Here is a 16624-nt window from a genome sequence, read left to right as displayed (position 1 = left end):
TTAAACAATGGCAAGTGATAAAGCGTGTTAGACCCTAATGTTAATTCTCATTTTGCAAATATATCATCCCCCTTTAAGAATTGCCCTTCAAATCTAAAACTGATCGAATTTTGGTCTATATTTTTTTATTTTACATATTCGCTAATAGGAGAGATTTTAATGCTCACCACTAATTCAACTACTTGTTTCAGAGATCGAACCATCCAATTTACAAAACTTCGTAGACTAACAATTGAGAACCGCTGCCCTAGTGAATAGGCAGCTTTCTAAGATATCATACGATAATGCACACAACATAAAAGAATTGACTCTAATCAAAGGTATAGTGATCGTGCTTTCACCGCATCCATTTAAGCAACATTTGATGGCCATTATCTATAAAGTTACCCAAGTTGTAGTAAAGTGTTGTTTGATATTTAAATCTATCTACAAAGACACTGCTGTCTTCCTTCAAACTCATTCATGGGTACGACGATATTCCATGACATGTAGCGCTTGACTGAATTAACCCCTCCCCCAAAAAAACAATGCTTTGATAACGGGAATAAATTCCTTTTTAATCTAAGACTCGGTAGTAGTACCTGAACCAGTGGGCTTTTGCATGTATTGCTTTGTTTTTACTCGAGAGGAGTTATTTTCAAAAGTAATTGTTCAGGCATGATTTTCTTCATACAAGTTACAAACCAGAGAGAGACGAGCAAACACCTACTAGTGTAATACCTTATTACAGTGGCGCCTACATTAACACGACTGAGAAAACTTTGCAATTAACCCATAACTCTTAAAAGTGCACTATTCACTGGAAGCCGAGGTTGCCAAAACGCTCGTGTACCCGAAATACTGATACTCTTTATCTACTTCAGTGGGGGAGACAATTATTTGTTCATACTGAAACAATGAACACCATGGCAAATATGTTTGTTTATGCTGAAACAAAAAACACGTTACGTCCTAACTAAATTTCCTCAATATGAAATACCCGAATTTTTACAATACTGTTGAATTATTTTCTACCTTTAAAACTAACGATTACAAAATCAAACCGTGTTAACATTGGTTAAAGATTCAGGCCCTTTCCACGTAAAGAGCTCCTCATCTATAATTGAAGTGGTCTATATTTATCCTGGTTTGACTATGCATCCTCTTTCCAAGAAAAGGACGAAGGAAATTGGCCTAAAATACCTCTTTATTCACCGGTCTTCAAGTTACTTAATGTTAAAACAGCCAGATTCAGCACAGCGAACGAACAGGATATAAGCCTAAAGGCACTCGTCAGCTCACCATAACTTTGTTTCAACGTCAATATGCACGTCCAGGAAGACTATTTTTAGTAATTTTTTCCAAAGGTTCAAATCTCATGGAGAAAAATTGTATTGGATCAGAATATACAATGTTCACGCATTTAAGAAATACTCAGTTTTTCGTACCCTCTGTAATTTTTATGGTTAACAGGTGCAGTAACAATCCATCCCTCCAGTGTGCACTATTATTAAAGTTTAGTGAAATTATACAGTCCAGGACTAATGGACTATATAATTTCACAATTTTACCCAATACCCGGAGGATTTTCCTGCTAAACTTTTCGATCAGACTATTCACGGATTTTTATTGCCGGCAGGCAACTTCACCTCTTACGCAACTTTTACGATTCAAAGGCAGGAAATAAAGCTTTACGATTTCTGTTCAAGGTAAAATAAGATTTTATTATAATGCATACTTAATTTTATTTAACCCTATGTTGTTAACCGTTATTTATCAATGATATGAAGTCAAATCACCTGGTTGGCTTCAAATATGGGGAATCGTGTAAAAGATGGACACCTGGAATTTCCTCTACTCTCTAGGACTTGGCCAAACGTTACTGCTCTGAATATCCCCCAATACCACCACGGGATCGTCGCCCTCCAACAAGACCTGGAAATACAAATAGCAGTCGAATTACGCGTTTCGTAAACAGTTTTCAAAACTCGAGCGTTGTTTAACTTCACACAAGTGTGGCAAACATCTAAACTGCCTCTATTTTAACGTTACGATTGAAACCAGACTCATTAAAAAACTTAGTGGGCTGAATTTGAATTTTTATTTATGTCGTTCAGCATCAAGAAACGAAACTAAGTTATTTAAAGTAAAGCTTAAATACTCATATCAAGTAAAATTAATTATTTAAAAGGATAAGGAAAAGGATAAGGATAAGGTTAAGGTTTTGCAAGCCCCCTTCAACATACGGTTAATGTTACCGTATGTCAGAAGGGACATCCTCCCCACATCAGGGGCTCCGCCCCTGATGGGGGAGGATTAGCTTGCAGAGTTTTTTTTTTTTAAGTACAAAAAGTCGTAAGGAACTCACCGTTTAACGTGGGATACAAACCCCAACTCCTTTTGTCACCTTGGAAGTTAAACGGCGTCTTTCCACAAACACTGAAAAAAATTATGAGACTTCAATTAAAACTGTAATGGCACCAGGAAACCTAACGATATAAATTCTACACCACTGGACTCTCAACATTTGCAAGGCGTAAAACAATCAGTTCTATATAACTTGGATATAGTTTAGTTACCTTCGCTGGCAGTTAACAACCAAATGTTAGGAATAGTCTTCCAAAAAAAAATTAAGGAGCAACGATCGGCGCTGACAAACAGACGCGGGAACACCTAATAGGCCATCGACTCGCTATAGACTGCCCAGTTCCAAATCGTACAGCTCTCACGACACCTACAGGGTACGCTCCAAGCCAAGGACGATGAAGACTGTGAACATTACTGTACATCCTGTTTCCCTCGCCTTAAACAGGAACTTGGCAACTCAAGCGTAACCCCACCCAGTCTTTGCCGAGCGCAAATGGATACTTACTGCGATTATCCAAAAATGTATCTCGTATTCATTATAATCGTTAAAGATATGAAACATACTGGGGGAAAAAATGTGCCGTACGGTTTGCGAAGAATTTGGAAAAAAATTTACATGTTTATTTACCACCTACGAGAGAAAGGCTGAGATTTATTCAAGGTAAAAGCGCTAAATGACCGAGTAACCAGTCTACATTTCATAAAATCAAATATTATTCAATATGAAAGGGTTCACTTACACGTACTTTTAATCCCTAATTCAGTCTCATTTTCTCAACTACGCATTGTTCGATTTGATATCAAATAAAAGTACTGTTTTAATGATGCATCATAATCGACACGAAACATTTTAATACCACAGTCTTCTTCGGAAGAAGAAAAATTACCCATTGATAGAAATGCAAAAAGATACTTGCATGAGCGCGATCATAATAATAATAATAATAATAATAATAATAATAATAATAATAATAATAATAATGGCTTTCCTATGTTGTTCTTTATTTTACACGAAGGATATTAATCTTTCCGTCAAACTAATGATTACTGAATGACGACATAACCAGTAGTTTAACAATGAATAGTTTAGAATAAATAAACGCCGTAGGGGGTTAGCGCCGTCAGTGCAACTCACGGGGTGCACTGTAGGCATTAATAAAGGTTCTTTGCAGCGTCCCTTCGCCCTACTGTACCTCCATTCATATTATCCTTCTTCCATCTCGCTATCCACCCTCTCTTAACCATTATTTCAAATTGCAACTGCGAGGTTTTCCTCCTGTTAGACCTTTCAGACCTACTTATTCTCAATTTCCTTTCCAGCGCTGAATGACCTCATAGGTCCCAGTGCTTGGCCTTTGGCCTAAACTCCATATTCAGTTCAGAATCAATAAAGACAATTAACAGAACAACACTAATCATAGGTCTGCCAAAACTCATTAACGTGAAATTTCACCAAAATTTAACACTCACTCCGTTGGCTTCTCGGCCTCATTGTGATCCACTGCCTCTCAGGCCAAAATTCTGGAAGTGTTTCTAAAAGATGATCAAGAGTGCTTGTATGCCAACTGCATCCGGCATTCATTGCTGGTCACCCATAGCTTGAATTTCTTCCACTCCAGTGACTTAGTCCGATTTGTACTTACGAATAGGGAGATTTAAATGTTAACTCCTAAGAGACGCCTAAAGCAACTTTCCAGTGATGAAATAATGCTTTTTCCAACCAATCTCTCTCTCTCTCTCTCTCTCTCTCTCTCTCTCTCTCTCTCTCTCTCTCTCTCTCTCTCTCTCTCTCTTCCAAAATGAAGCATAAATAATCGATTATGGAAGTTAAATGGTAAAATTTCTAACTCCATATCTTCTTTTAACTAAACTGGCGGCAGAGCACTGCACAAACTTCACCGCAGTTTCCAATAATCATGTACCAACCGAACCTCAATCCGGTGCGAAACAAAACACGAAATAATATTACTAGACCTTTCAGGGAGAGAAAATACATTTATTTATCAAAAGCAGCGTTTAATTGCATTTTCATGCAGTGAAGTGGATTGCATATACGATGATTATGATTTTAATTTTTAGGTTTATGGAAAACGAATAAATATATGACCAAGTGTAATTGAATTACAGATATAGGTCATCAAGCATTTACATGTGAGTACGAAGTTTTTTCACTTGACAGTACGTTTATTGAACGCTGCAGTGAGTCAAGAATACGTTGCACTGGGTTTACCCGAATTGCCGAGTTGTACCTCCGAAAATAATGGCGACTTGCGCAGTACTGGATACTTTTCTTCATATTACTCAATTAACAATTAATTGTTACTCCGAAATACACGATTATAATAGATAGTTTTAGCTGGGTAAAAAGAGCAAACAGCTCTTTCCTGACGGCCGCTACCCAAGTCGGGGACTGGATTTTTTACACAGATGATGGTCTTGAGGAATGGAATATGAAACTTGGGTCTGGGACCTACGAGGTTATTCAGCGTTGAAAGGGAAATTAAGAGTAAAACGGTTTTAAAGGTATAATAGGGGGAAATCCTAGCAGCTGCACCATGAAACAATTCTTAAGAGTGGGTAGACAGAAAGATGGAATCAAGAGAATATGAACGGCGGTACAGTAAAAGGAATGAAAGGGGTTGCAGCTAGGGGCCGAAGGGACGTTGCAAAGAACCTCAAGTAACTCCTACAGTGCACCGTGTGAGGTGTACTGACGGCTCTAACCCACTACGGGGGATAGTCTTAAGCGTAATTATTATAAAAAAAAAAAAAACAGCATAAAAAAACCGAGTCATAAACGAATTTTGTTCCTAGATTTCCTGCAAAACTGAGTACAGCGAATAACCTGTGCTTTAGTACAATCAGTACTGCATTATTCCGGCTTGTTCATGACAAAAAGCTTGCCAGATCCTGGTTTAAGTACGTGTTGTTATGCTCACGATACAGTATTTAACATTTTCGTTATTCTTATGCTTTTGTGAGGCTGTTTTACAGATTATTCTTACCTAAGAAAATTGTTGTTTCCTTTTAATAATTGTGAGTGTGAACAAAGAAAAAAGTTATTAAAAAACGCAGGCACATTACTACGGCAATTCATATCAAAATTTTAATTTTATTCTTTCCTTATCAGTGTTAGATGTGTGATCTCACGCATTTATATTTTTCCAGCAATTTTTTTTACATAATTTACGTACTAACTTCCTTCCGCTTTATATTTGCACCTTCATGCTGATAACAGCATAGTGCACAGTGTCATCATGGTCCATATGCCTCGTTTTTTAAGTTTATTTTCTCCATCCGCGTCTTTCCGACCACTGAAGACGGCTTCGCCTCCCCCTCATTTCACGTCCACCTACAGCTGCGTCTCGCTGAAGAGCAGGAAAGTTATCCCCAAGATCATGGTCGTCCCTCCTTGTGGCGCACTCGACCCAAAGGAGCCCTCGATCCCGCCAAAAGTTTCCCAGACTGCATTAAAACAGAGCTTTCGAGAGGCTTCCACCCGAAGTATAGCGTGTCTTGAAGAACGGGCCCTCATATCCGTTCAATTTCCTCTTAGCCCTTGGCCCAAACCACAAGACGCTCCAAAAAGCGGGGAAAAAATAAGAAAAGAAAAGGAGGGATGAGAGTGACCAGAAAGTCTGATGTCGCAAGTGACCTCCACCGCTGCTCTTATAATTATTGCGCTTCCCCTGAGGAAATCATTCCACAAGAGATGTTCCTGCGAAAACAAGTGGATGAATGTGGAGGTCATTTTCCTTTGATGCATGCGTTATTGCGTAAACAAGCACTATCACGTAATCACAGCTTACGATTTTCATCTCGTCGTACCAAACTTCCTCTTTGCTTTCGCAAGTTTCATGACGTTTTATAATGAAGACGCAAGCATGGGGTAAAATAGCGAACAGAAATACTGAAGTACAATATAGGATAAAAAAAATAAAACTGCTGTTTCATGATACTCTAAGACTTTCTCTATGCTTGAACACTTGTTCACAAAAGGCTACAGTGAAGTAAAAGCTAGTGTTCAAGAAACTCGTTAATCAATTCTTGTCACATGATCGGTATTAAAAATGAACAGACAATTTTTCCTTCGTCGGAATTTAAAGAATTTCCTACATTAGTTAAATGTTGCCTTCCAAACTGTTTATGTTTCAGCCATTAACGAAATTTCTTGATGATGGTTTGATTTTAACTCTTAAAATGTTATATCATCTGTTACGATTGTTTGTAAACTAATTAAAAAGGAATTAACTTTCTAAGCCGGAGATAAGCAACGGCTAAAACTCTAATTACCTGTTTTGATACTTATGACACTATCAGAATGGAAAGTATAACATTAATATTTAAGTTCCATTCATTATCATTTCCTTTCTAACTTGTAAACAAAAGTCAAAACTACAACTTATTTTCTACCGTTCACTTTTGAACAAGGGTATAAAAACATTGATCGTGTCCATAGGTAATAAGACTCGTAAGCTTCAAAACCAACCATTTCCGCCTTAGCTTTTTGTATAAGGAAGGGAGTTAGCAAGAGCACCGGATATCATCTCAACAGCACGGTTAAATTAAACTTCCCAAACAAACATGATTTCCTTGCGCGACTTCATTTAAAATACATAGCAGAACACCACTTCATTCTCTTGGATACGATTTATATCGTCCATATAATTAACTTAACAGAAGGCAAAAGTGTGTTTTTGCGAAAACTCCAGTTTCTTACAAGATTCTGATGTCATTCATAGATTCTAGTAATCCTGGAACTCTTGCGAGTCTCTTCGAGTCTTCTGAAGAGTGTAACGGCCTGTAACTGATGAGATTGTCATCTGGACTCGGGTCACGGACGAACATCATCAAGGAGGAGGAGTCTACAGAATTTTAAAGAATTTTTTTGTTTCTATTTTCTTTTTCTTTTTGTCGCTCCTATTTCCAGGAGAAAAGGCCTATCGTAACTCGATGTCGGATTTTACGAACATATAAGCAGTAAGGAGCATGAAGACAAAGAGAGAGAGAGAGAGAGAGAGAGAGGGGAGGCTGGGCGCCTGCTAGACTCATACTGGGAGTAAGCCATATTTCTTTTACAGTGATCTATAATTAAACACGCACGAAGCTAAAAATAGTGAAATAGCATGGTCTTCATTGACTGCGTTATAAAATAAGTTTACAAGGAAGTCCTCATATTAAACAAACCCAGCTATTCCTCGCCTTCAACACTGACATGGTTTTCGTACTCACAACAGAAAATCCTAGTTTCTAGTCTTATGTAGACGTACGAAGGGCCTAGGGTTCTTAGTAACTTACTAGCATACAAAGCTGACGAATTATCTATACAACCATCTTAACGGGTGATTTCACTGCTTAGTTAAAGCTTCATCATGGAATAGGAATCAAGTTTAAAATGCAACAGAATTCATTTTCACGTACAAAAGAGAAAGATCTTTTATTAGAATACTCAATATCTCGAAAATAAAATCCTCATTGAGAAACTACGGTCGTGAGGTTTTGTCGGTACCTTTGGCGTGCCAAATGGTACAGTATTTCCTCCACTGCTGAATTTGTGTACCCCATGTTGAATCTTCAATTCTTTCGCCATAATTAGATGCTTTTAGTAACAAGGAGGTAGGTATTTTGTGCATTTATAACAATAAGTGAATTACTAAAAAGTATAGCGTCCCTGTTACCTCAAGAGATCATACCCGAGCAAAAAAATAAAAATAAAAAACTGGAGACTTGTTCATTAGCAAATATTACAGAATGAATTATTTTTAATGAACAGTCTTCTGCAAAAGGATTTCAATTTAATATTTGCGCAGGATCACGTGAAGAAAATCAACATTCATCTACGTTTGGCATTTTTAATAAACATGTTAAATCGCTAAGAAATATTCGGGAAGAGAGAGAGAGAGAGAGAGAGAGAGAGAGAGAGAGAGAGAGAGAGAGAGAGAGGAGAGAGAGAGAGAGAGAGAGAGAGAGAGAGACTGCTGCCAACAGCCATTAATGCGATTGTCTTCAGGAGCGAGAAATATCTGCTTAAAACGCATTTTTACGCTGCAAATTTTCCAACGGAAATTTTTGCGAGCAAGAGAGTTCATCGTTTGGAATTGTTCGCTTAACCATCACCAACCATTAGAATTTACTGGTGCATAATTTTCCGTGTCTTGAAATGTCCGTTTTTAAAGCTTTTTGAGAGTTGAAACTTGGATTTTCTTCTCTTTTTTTTTTTGCGAAATACTTTCGGTGTTAGGAAGAAGAGACAGACCAAAATATTTCATTTCGATACTGCAATTGCGACATCAAAACTCAAACAATATAGTATAAATCATCTTCCAAGATAACAGTTCTCACAGAGGAACTTGAGGTTCGTTCATTTATGTTGCCTGTCAAAATGATTACTTTATAACATTTTATAAGGTAGTATATTACTCTGCTGAAGCAAAAGACTATCTTATCTCGTCAATTAAATGTTTTTAGATAGGCTTCTTTTCACTCATAAATACCATTTATTCACATTCATTGTTAAAATAACTCTATCATTCTTTAAATGTTGAGTACTGTAGATCTTTGGGGTGTTTATTACCGTACCAGTGTCGACTGAATACATCGAATTGTTGCCAGTGAGTAAACCTTAAAGTTTTTTACAAAATATTTATTTAAATTATAATAAATATTGTTCGGTCGTTGCAAGATACTAATTAAAAGTAAAAATAGATGGCATTAAAGTAAAAATATACGAGAAGCAGGTCCTGACGTGGAGAAGCTTTATTTACTTATTAAATGGGCTCAAATTAAAAATATTGTGGAACATTAAAATAACCTTGCTAATTTCATTGATAATATAAAAAACATGGACAAAATATATATATATATAGAAACTTAACCCACTAAAAATTAGATTGAATTTCTGTCCCAAAAAAAAAGGCATCAGGATGTCTGAAAACCTAAGCAAAACATGATTTCGCCAAATTTCCGATAGCAGACATTATGACCGCTGAAACTTATCATGGATTAACACAGATCAAAAATATCCTTGGTACCCAACTGGGCGGTGAGAAATTGCTACATATAAACGCAAGCAAAGAAAACTGAATTGAGGATCGTATTATCAAAGACCAACTTGTCGTTTCTATTGGAAATTGTCGAACCAGCAACTCTCCAGGAAACTGCCAATTATCTTTATAAATGTAATATTTTATCAGATTATCAATCAGCTTTCACATGAATCACTCCACTAAATCACTATTGTGCCCTGTGATGGATGATCTAAAATACTTTGATAATGGCAAATGTTTGATATCGATGCTACTGGAACTGTAAAAAGATGAGCTAATGCAACAGCTAGGGATTGCAGATGATGCATGAGAATGGTTTCTGAGTTCTTTGACTAGTTGATTTTTATGTGTTCAATTAGAATATTGAAAACTGCGCCAAACAGCTCGACAGGGGAATCCAGCAATACAGTAATGTGAGACCTATTTTTAGTATGTACAATGTCAAATCACCACAGATTAAGTACATACTGTATTTGAAATACATGCTGTCTGTAACCATAGCTAATCACAATGCTAATAGTGCTTTCTATGTGACATTAAAAAAGGGTTTATTTTTAAGAATATGGAGGGCTTCAGGGATGTGAATGCAGAAGTCATCCTTGGCACTGTTTATTAGATTTATGGTAAGTCTTAAGTCCTAGTGGGTTCGTGTAGTATTGTATTTTTCTTCATAGTGCCTCCTGATAGTTCCTTATGGAACATAACACAAAGCCATTTTGAAGACACATCATCCAAATTCAAGTTCTAGGCATCCTTAGGCATGGCATCCAAATTGGTAGACCACATTTGTAGATCACACTTGTCTTCCAAAGGACAAAATGCACGGGTGAGGCTAGATCATTCTTCATCAGGAGGCTGGACGTTTTCTATACTATAAGGGTATACCATTTCTCAATAACCTTTCCAATTCCTTTATCAGTTTGATGGCTGAAATAATGGTCAGACTTGAACTTAGGTTGCCCTACCAAGCTCCTTGCCCTGCCAAGCTACTGATGGGTTAAGTGCCATGATGACTAGTGGGAATAGGTTCTCCAAACATATGCAGTGAAGACACTCTCACACTGCTTATATTGTTCAAGGGACTCACTAAGACCATCAAGGCACAGCCCAAAGTAGTCTCCTTTGAGTACACACCACCTTCCTAACACCCACTCTCCCCTCCAAATCAGGAATGAACACTCCTATCATTCTCTACTACTGCTCCTGTATAAGCTCTGGTTGCCTTGAATAGACAGTACAGAAAACAAGTTTGTGAAAACTTACAAAACACTGGGATCAGAAGTAAGTGCAAAAGCCAAAATTAATTTTTTAATAAAAAAAATTATTATAGACTGATAAAAACAAAATGAACATAAGCTGAATTAAAAACAACAGACGAAACCATGGCACACTGACAGATGGCGCCCAGAGACTCCTGAGCCCTGACATGACCATTGACAAACCAAACATAGTACGTTAAGTACATTTACATAATTATGCAAACAATATGAAATCATTTGATGAAAGAGAAAAACAATAAAAATTAAAAGTTGAAATAAAAAAAACAAGAAATCATTGCACACTCACCAATGCCCCTATCCACAACCAATCCCAATGTTTAACATATTCATTGGCACCAACTATTACATTCTGCTTACCCTATGATGAAAAAGAAACAAGAAATCTGTTAACAAAAGATATGAAATAATGTAAGAAAAATTACATAATGAAATTAAAATGAAAAGAGGAGGAAATTAACAAAAGAAATGACTGAACACTGATCCGAGTCTCCCAACCAACATAAAGTACTCCTCCTTGTCACTGGCATTAAGAACCATACATTACTCATAATGTAGTCAAAGAATAAATTGTTTTTCAGCTTATTAAAATCAAGCAATAAAATACAGTGGAAATAAAAAATAGTCTACTTACATAACACTTACTGAGTGGTTGAGAAGCTTCAAGAATAGTAGGGTGAAGGAGAGGTGTGGTGGGTGAGGTGGATTATGCTAAGTCATCCTCATCATTGGACTAATGCAATTTCATAATTAGGAATAGTTTTGTAATGTTGATTAAGTAGCTGTTGTCTTCCTTCAGTTGTGATTTCTGTATGGTGCCAACACCTCAGTTTCATGCACAACTACATGCTGCAATAGGATCCAAATTCTAGAGATGTTTGCAGACTTTTCATACTCTTCTAGAATCGCCTGCAACTGTGAGGATCCTCTCATGTACAATCTTAACTCGTGTGTCAAATGATATTTTGACATAACTTGTCAGTGCTTAGCTCCTTGCGATAGCTTTATCGTCACACAAATCGCCAAAACCAACATCATGAAACCTTACGATGTCTCTAACAGCATTCTTAACCTATGGGATATATTTTGACAATCAGTATTAACTTTACATATTGTACCCATTGTATATCCACTGTATATGATATGCCAGACTACAGTGGCAACAGCTGCTCTACTACGCTAACCCCTCATGCAGGAAAACAACCTCAGAGCTCACCTGAGGTAATCCAACGAAGTTATGCACACACTCATTTCACAAATATTTCCACATACTGTATTCTAATCTTGTCCTTAACTTCACCCAAATGCAGCTGTTATGCTATCAACTGTATTTTTTATGTTGTGGCTCTCCAAAATGTGTTTAAGATCTCATCTGAATTGTTGACTGAGAAGTTGCAACATAACATGCCTCTAATAACAGGCCTTGAAGGTGGAGATGACACCTTGATACACTGCGTGCAGTATGGACATAGTGTTCCTCAGTAAAATCATCATGACCTTCGGGACAGCATCAACCATTGCCTGAGGATACTCTGGGGAGAAAAAGAAGAAAATATGAATATATGTGTAAATCTAGAGGACATAAAATAAAAGAATATAAAATTTAAAACTGAAAAACTACTGTTTATGATCACAGATAATTTTATACTGCAATAATTTTTATCATTTTGTTTGTACAGAATGTGCAACTAACCAGGGAAATAACCAGCCACTTGCAACTCATTCAGGCTGGCAGTCATCTAAGCACTGGGGTTTGATTTGCTGATAATGGGCAGATGATAATTAATGTGACTTTCTAAGGCTGTGGTGTTCCCTACAATGATGACCAATAACAGATTAAACTTCAGGTCACCTTCAAAAATGGCCACCCAACATGACCATCATGACATGATGCTTGGCAGCTGTGTGTTCAAGAGCCACCTTTTCTCCCTGGCAAAGCAAGTTTAGAACAACATATGTTTCATTATTGTAAATCAGTTTACTGGGTAAGTTCTTGATTCTTAGCCCCACTCTGCCAAAAGATGCTCTCAAGGCTATACCTCAAAGGCATTTCATGTCAGTTTCTTTTGTAAGCATTGCTAATCTTGGTTTTTGCTGGTGTAGCAGTCATTAGATATGAATTGTTTTAATATCCTCTTGAAAAAATATTCAAACACTTTTTCTAAGGCTCTAAAGTATCTTTCCATACTCTTTTATTGAACTGGACACTTAACACTACCTTGGATGCTGAAGCTCACATACTCAGTCCTACCTTCCTTTAATTTCATTTTCATCCAATTAATGTTTTTAAAGTCACATGCTATAAGGGATCACTCAGAATCAATACTCAGTTCAGATCTGATTTTAATCCTTTGCATGATTGACATCAGATTAGATCATCCTATGTCTCTTGAGCAGGGCATTTCTGCTCAACTTGACCAAACCTTTGATTTGACAAAAGAAACAAGGTCTCTCACCTTACCACATATGCCCCTACACTAGCATTATCTTATCATGATGCTTATGAACCAAGTCTTTACCAAGTGGATCACATTTCAATACGTAACACCTAGTATTCCAAGCAGCTGGTTTATCAAAAATGCTTGAAATTTTGCTCTCAGTACTCTTGACATTCTAAAGATATTAATTTTTTGCAATCTGGTTGCTTACAAGATCTTTATTTGACTCTTCACACACCATATATAATTTTGGGTGAAAGCTTCTTCACATTTTTTTATGCTGTAGTTACATTGTCAGCATTACCAGTCTTACATGCAGCATCATTTCTCTCCCTTTGCTTCACAATTAAAAACTATTTTCTACCTTGTAAATCTTCTTTCAGCGACTTGAATTCCTTTCAAAGCCCCAGCTGTGTCTTTCATTTTCCTCAATATTCATAAATCATCTGCAGACTCAGCAATCACAAGATTTCTCTTAGCACCCTCCTTCCTTGTGTTGACCACATGAGCATAAAATGAATTTGATGCATCAAGCAGCACTGAATACCTTTCCTATTGCAATACTGATGACCTTGCCTTGCACTACATCCATCTTTGCAGAAATACTGTATGATTAAGTAACTGCTCTAGTTTCAGCATTAATTTATCTTTCAGAGTTTCTGACTGATTTTCCATATAATCTCAAAACTTTCCAATCATCAGCACACACATTGCAAATACAGTTACTTTTTGTAGTTTCACTTTTCACTCCATTAAGACTTGCACATTTCTTGGTGCACAAGTACTACAAAATGATTCCTTTCCCCACCCTGCACAGTATGAATAGCAGACCCCCCATCATGAGATGGAACTGACAGTCATATCAGGTTAGTCTTGACCATTAAGAAATCACAATGTGGTTTCCAAACAATCAAAAAGTACCAGTTGTTAAGAACTAGCAGCAGGAGCGAAAAGCACACTAGTCTGACCACCAACACTACTCTCTTTGGTAATAAGAGACCCAGAAAGCCTTTTAAGTATGTATGACATATGTGCAGACCATTGAAAATTTCCTATATAACATAAATAACAAAAATTTTCTTTAAAAAACCCACAACACATACATAAAGTTTAAAAAATATCTTAAATTTTTGTGTAAGGGTAAAAATGTTGAATCTCCTGAATACTATTAATTAGGAATTACAGAACCATATTCAGACAGTTTAGGAAACACTGAACAACGCTTACTAAACAGAATTTTTTGAAATGATAAATGCATCATTGGATTTAGTCCTCATCCATTGTTTAACATAACTATCTGAACAAACTTGAATGAATGAGCAAACAAAGGATGTAATCTCATAATGCATGTACAGTTATTAAAAAGCTTTTTTCTAATAATTTCACAGCTATCAGGTCAAAACAAAAAAGTATTTTCAAATGATCAAGAATATTTGTGCATATTCATGTTTCCCTATACAGTAAACTATAAATCATAAACAGGATCCATTTATGTGCACACTTTTGTATGTTGTATACAAGAATTTATAAATAATAAAAACAAGAAATTGACATTTAATTTTGATCAGTTACAACTAAATTTCTTCTGGTTTTTCTTGAGGTACCTTGGTGTGTAGCAAATAATTTATTTTCTACTGTTTAAGAGTTTATTAGAAATATCCCTTTAAAAAAACTGTAATCATAAACAGGATCCATTTATGTGCACACTTTCGTACATTTTACACAAGAATTTAGAAATATTAAAAAACATGAAATAGACATTTAAGTTTTGATCAGTTACAACTAAATTTCTTTTGGTTTTTCATGAGGCATCTTGGTGTGTAGCAAATATTAATTTCTTTTCTACTGTTTAAGGGTTTATTAGAAATATCCCTATAAAAAAACTTAAAAAAAACTTTGTTGATTACCATACAGGTGTTTGTTTGTGGATGCTGTTCTGCATTAAGGGAATGAGTCATTGGATATCCATGGGTCAGGCAAGTAAGACCAATTCGAAGATGGGATGATACTGCTCTAACGTGGCATTCTTTTTGGAATGAAGGGTACTGCAATTTAACAGTTGGTTTAATATTTTAATGTTCCCATTTGTTATTTTCCACACCTGCCATTCACTAAAGATGACTGGTTGTAGAGACAATGACAAAATCAGATAGTAACAAGTATACTGTATTTGATCTAGTCATAGTGATTGCAGTTTTAGCAGCTTTATCACAGCCTTTAATTCCTTCAAAGCCTACGTGTGCAGGGACCTATTCATTTCATATAATTTGTGAAATGGTATCTTAATTTGCTGAACAATTTGATTTTAAGACCGCATGATTAAAAAAAAATTGGCTGCAACTGGATGCATAACGTGGGTGGCTGGATAAAGATTTTAGGTAAGGAAACTGTTCAATCAGATCAACAACTGAAAATACAAGTATACTGATCAATCATAGTGCCGGTTGCTTGCATATGGTCAGTGGAGGTGTCTTAAAGATTTGTTTTATAGTTTTTTCTTCTGGTTTCTTTATAATATGTACACTAAGAACTAATGCACTGTCTTTTTTCCACCAAGAACAAGCTAACCTTTACCATCCTCTCATTTATACATCCCACTTCTATCTCACCTTCAGCCATTTCATCTTGGATCAGTATGCTTACTCCATTATGTTTTGTAGTCCCACCACAATTTATATTTATGACATAATCAATTGTCTTTGTTCCAGTTTCTTTACATCTTACCTTCTGAACACAAAAAAAATATGTCTACATTTCCAGTTGGTAGTATCTAGACCACCTCCCTACTCTTGCAATTTTCTGAACATTACTGCTGGCATTCTAGTAGCTACTTCTTCATCCACTACATTTCTGATTTTTTCTTCCATCTTCAAACACCATCTCAATCTTTGAAATTCCAATCTATTTTGCAGCCAATGGAAAACACCACTTTCGAAAACTTCCTTGTTTCTATAAGCAATATATCTTGGCGTTTTGCAGTCAATGGTTCTTTGAAGATGCCTATGTCCCTGCTGCATTGAGGACAGCAAGTCTTAAACATGCAAAAATATTATTTTATTCTTCATATAAATGGGATACTCTCGTTTACCCTTAACTTGGCAAACTTTCCATTTTATCCATGCCATTGCCATTCTTTTCATACAACCCTCTACATACCTGTTTCAAAATACAGTCCTCCAAAGTAACATAAACGTTCTTCCACTTTCAAGGCCTTTTCACCACATGGTCCCCTCCCAGTTTGCTCCTCTTATAAATTTTGGTCATCAAAACTCAGTTCATAATCTGCTATCCTGTTTTTCTAGTGACACCATCTATTTTGTATAAATTGCACTGAATCTATCAATTGTCCTCTCTTTCAGCATTCCCATGGCAACCATTTTTACTGTACCTGTGATATCACTCTCTGGTATTATCCAAACAGCAACATTTTTTACTTTATCACATGCCTTCAAGATATATACATTGCACATGGTATTCCTGTAATTTCTTGATTACAGAGTCTGCATATGTTGTTGAT

At 36.3% G+C, this 16624-nt stretch overlaps 1 long non-coding RNA gene across 1 annotated transcript in view; it reads right to left on the bottom strand.

Annotated features, from left to right (window-relative positions):
- Positions 1-2765, bottom strand: part of LOC136849063 (uncharacterized) — a 378493-nt gene extending 375728 nt beyond the window's left edge. Inside the window, exons 1-3 of the long non-coding RNA XR_010856223.1 lie at positions 2559-2765; positions 2348-2418; positions 1779-1914 (exon numbers count right to left, since the gene is read on the bottom strand). This is a non-coding gene — a long non-coding RNA (uncharacterized lncRNA). The remainder of the gene's footprint in view (positions 1-1778; positions 1915-2347; positions 2419-2558) is intronic.
- Positions 2766-16624: the final 13859 nt, after the last annotated feature.

The sequence above is a fragment of the Macrobrachium rosenbergii genome, chromosome 20 (genome assembly GCF_040412425.1).
Source record: "Macrobrachium rosenbergii isolate ZJJX-2024 chromosome 20, ASM4041242v1, whole genome shotgun sequence".
NCBI lineage: Eukaryota > Metazoa > Arthropoda > Malacostraca > Decapoda > Palaemonidae > Macrobrachium > Macrobrachium rosenbergii.
Note: the sequence above shows the minus strand (reverse complement) of the source record. Positions and strands in the feature narration are given on the sequence as shown.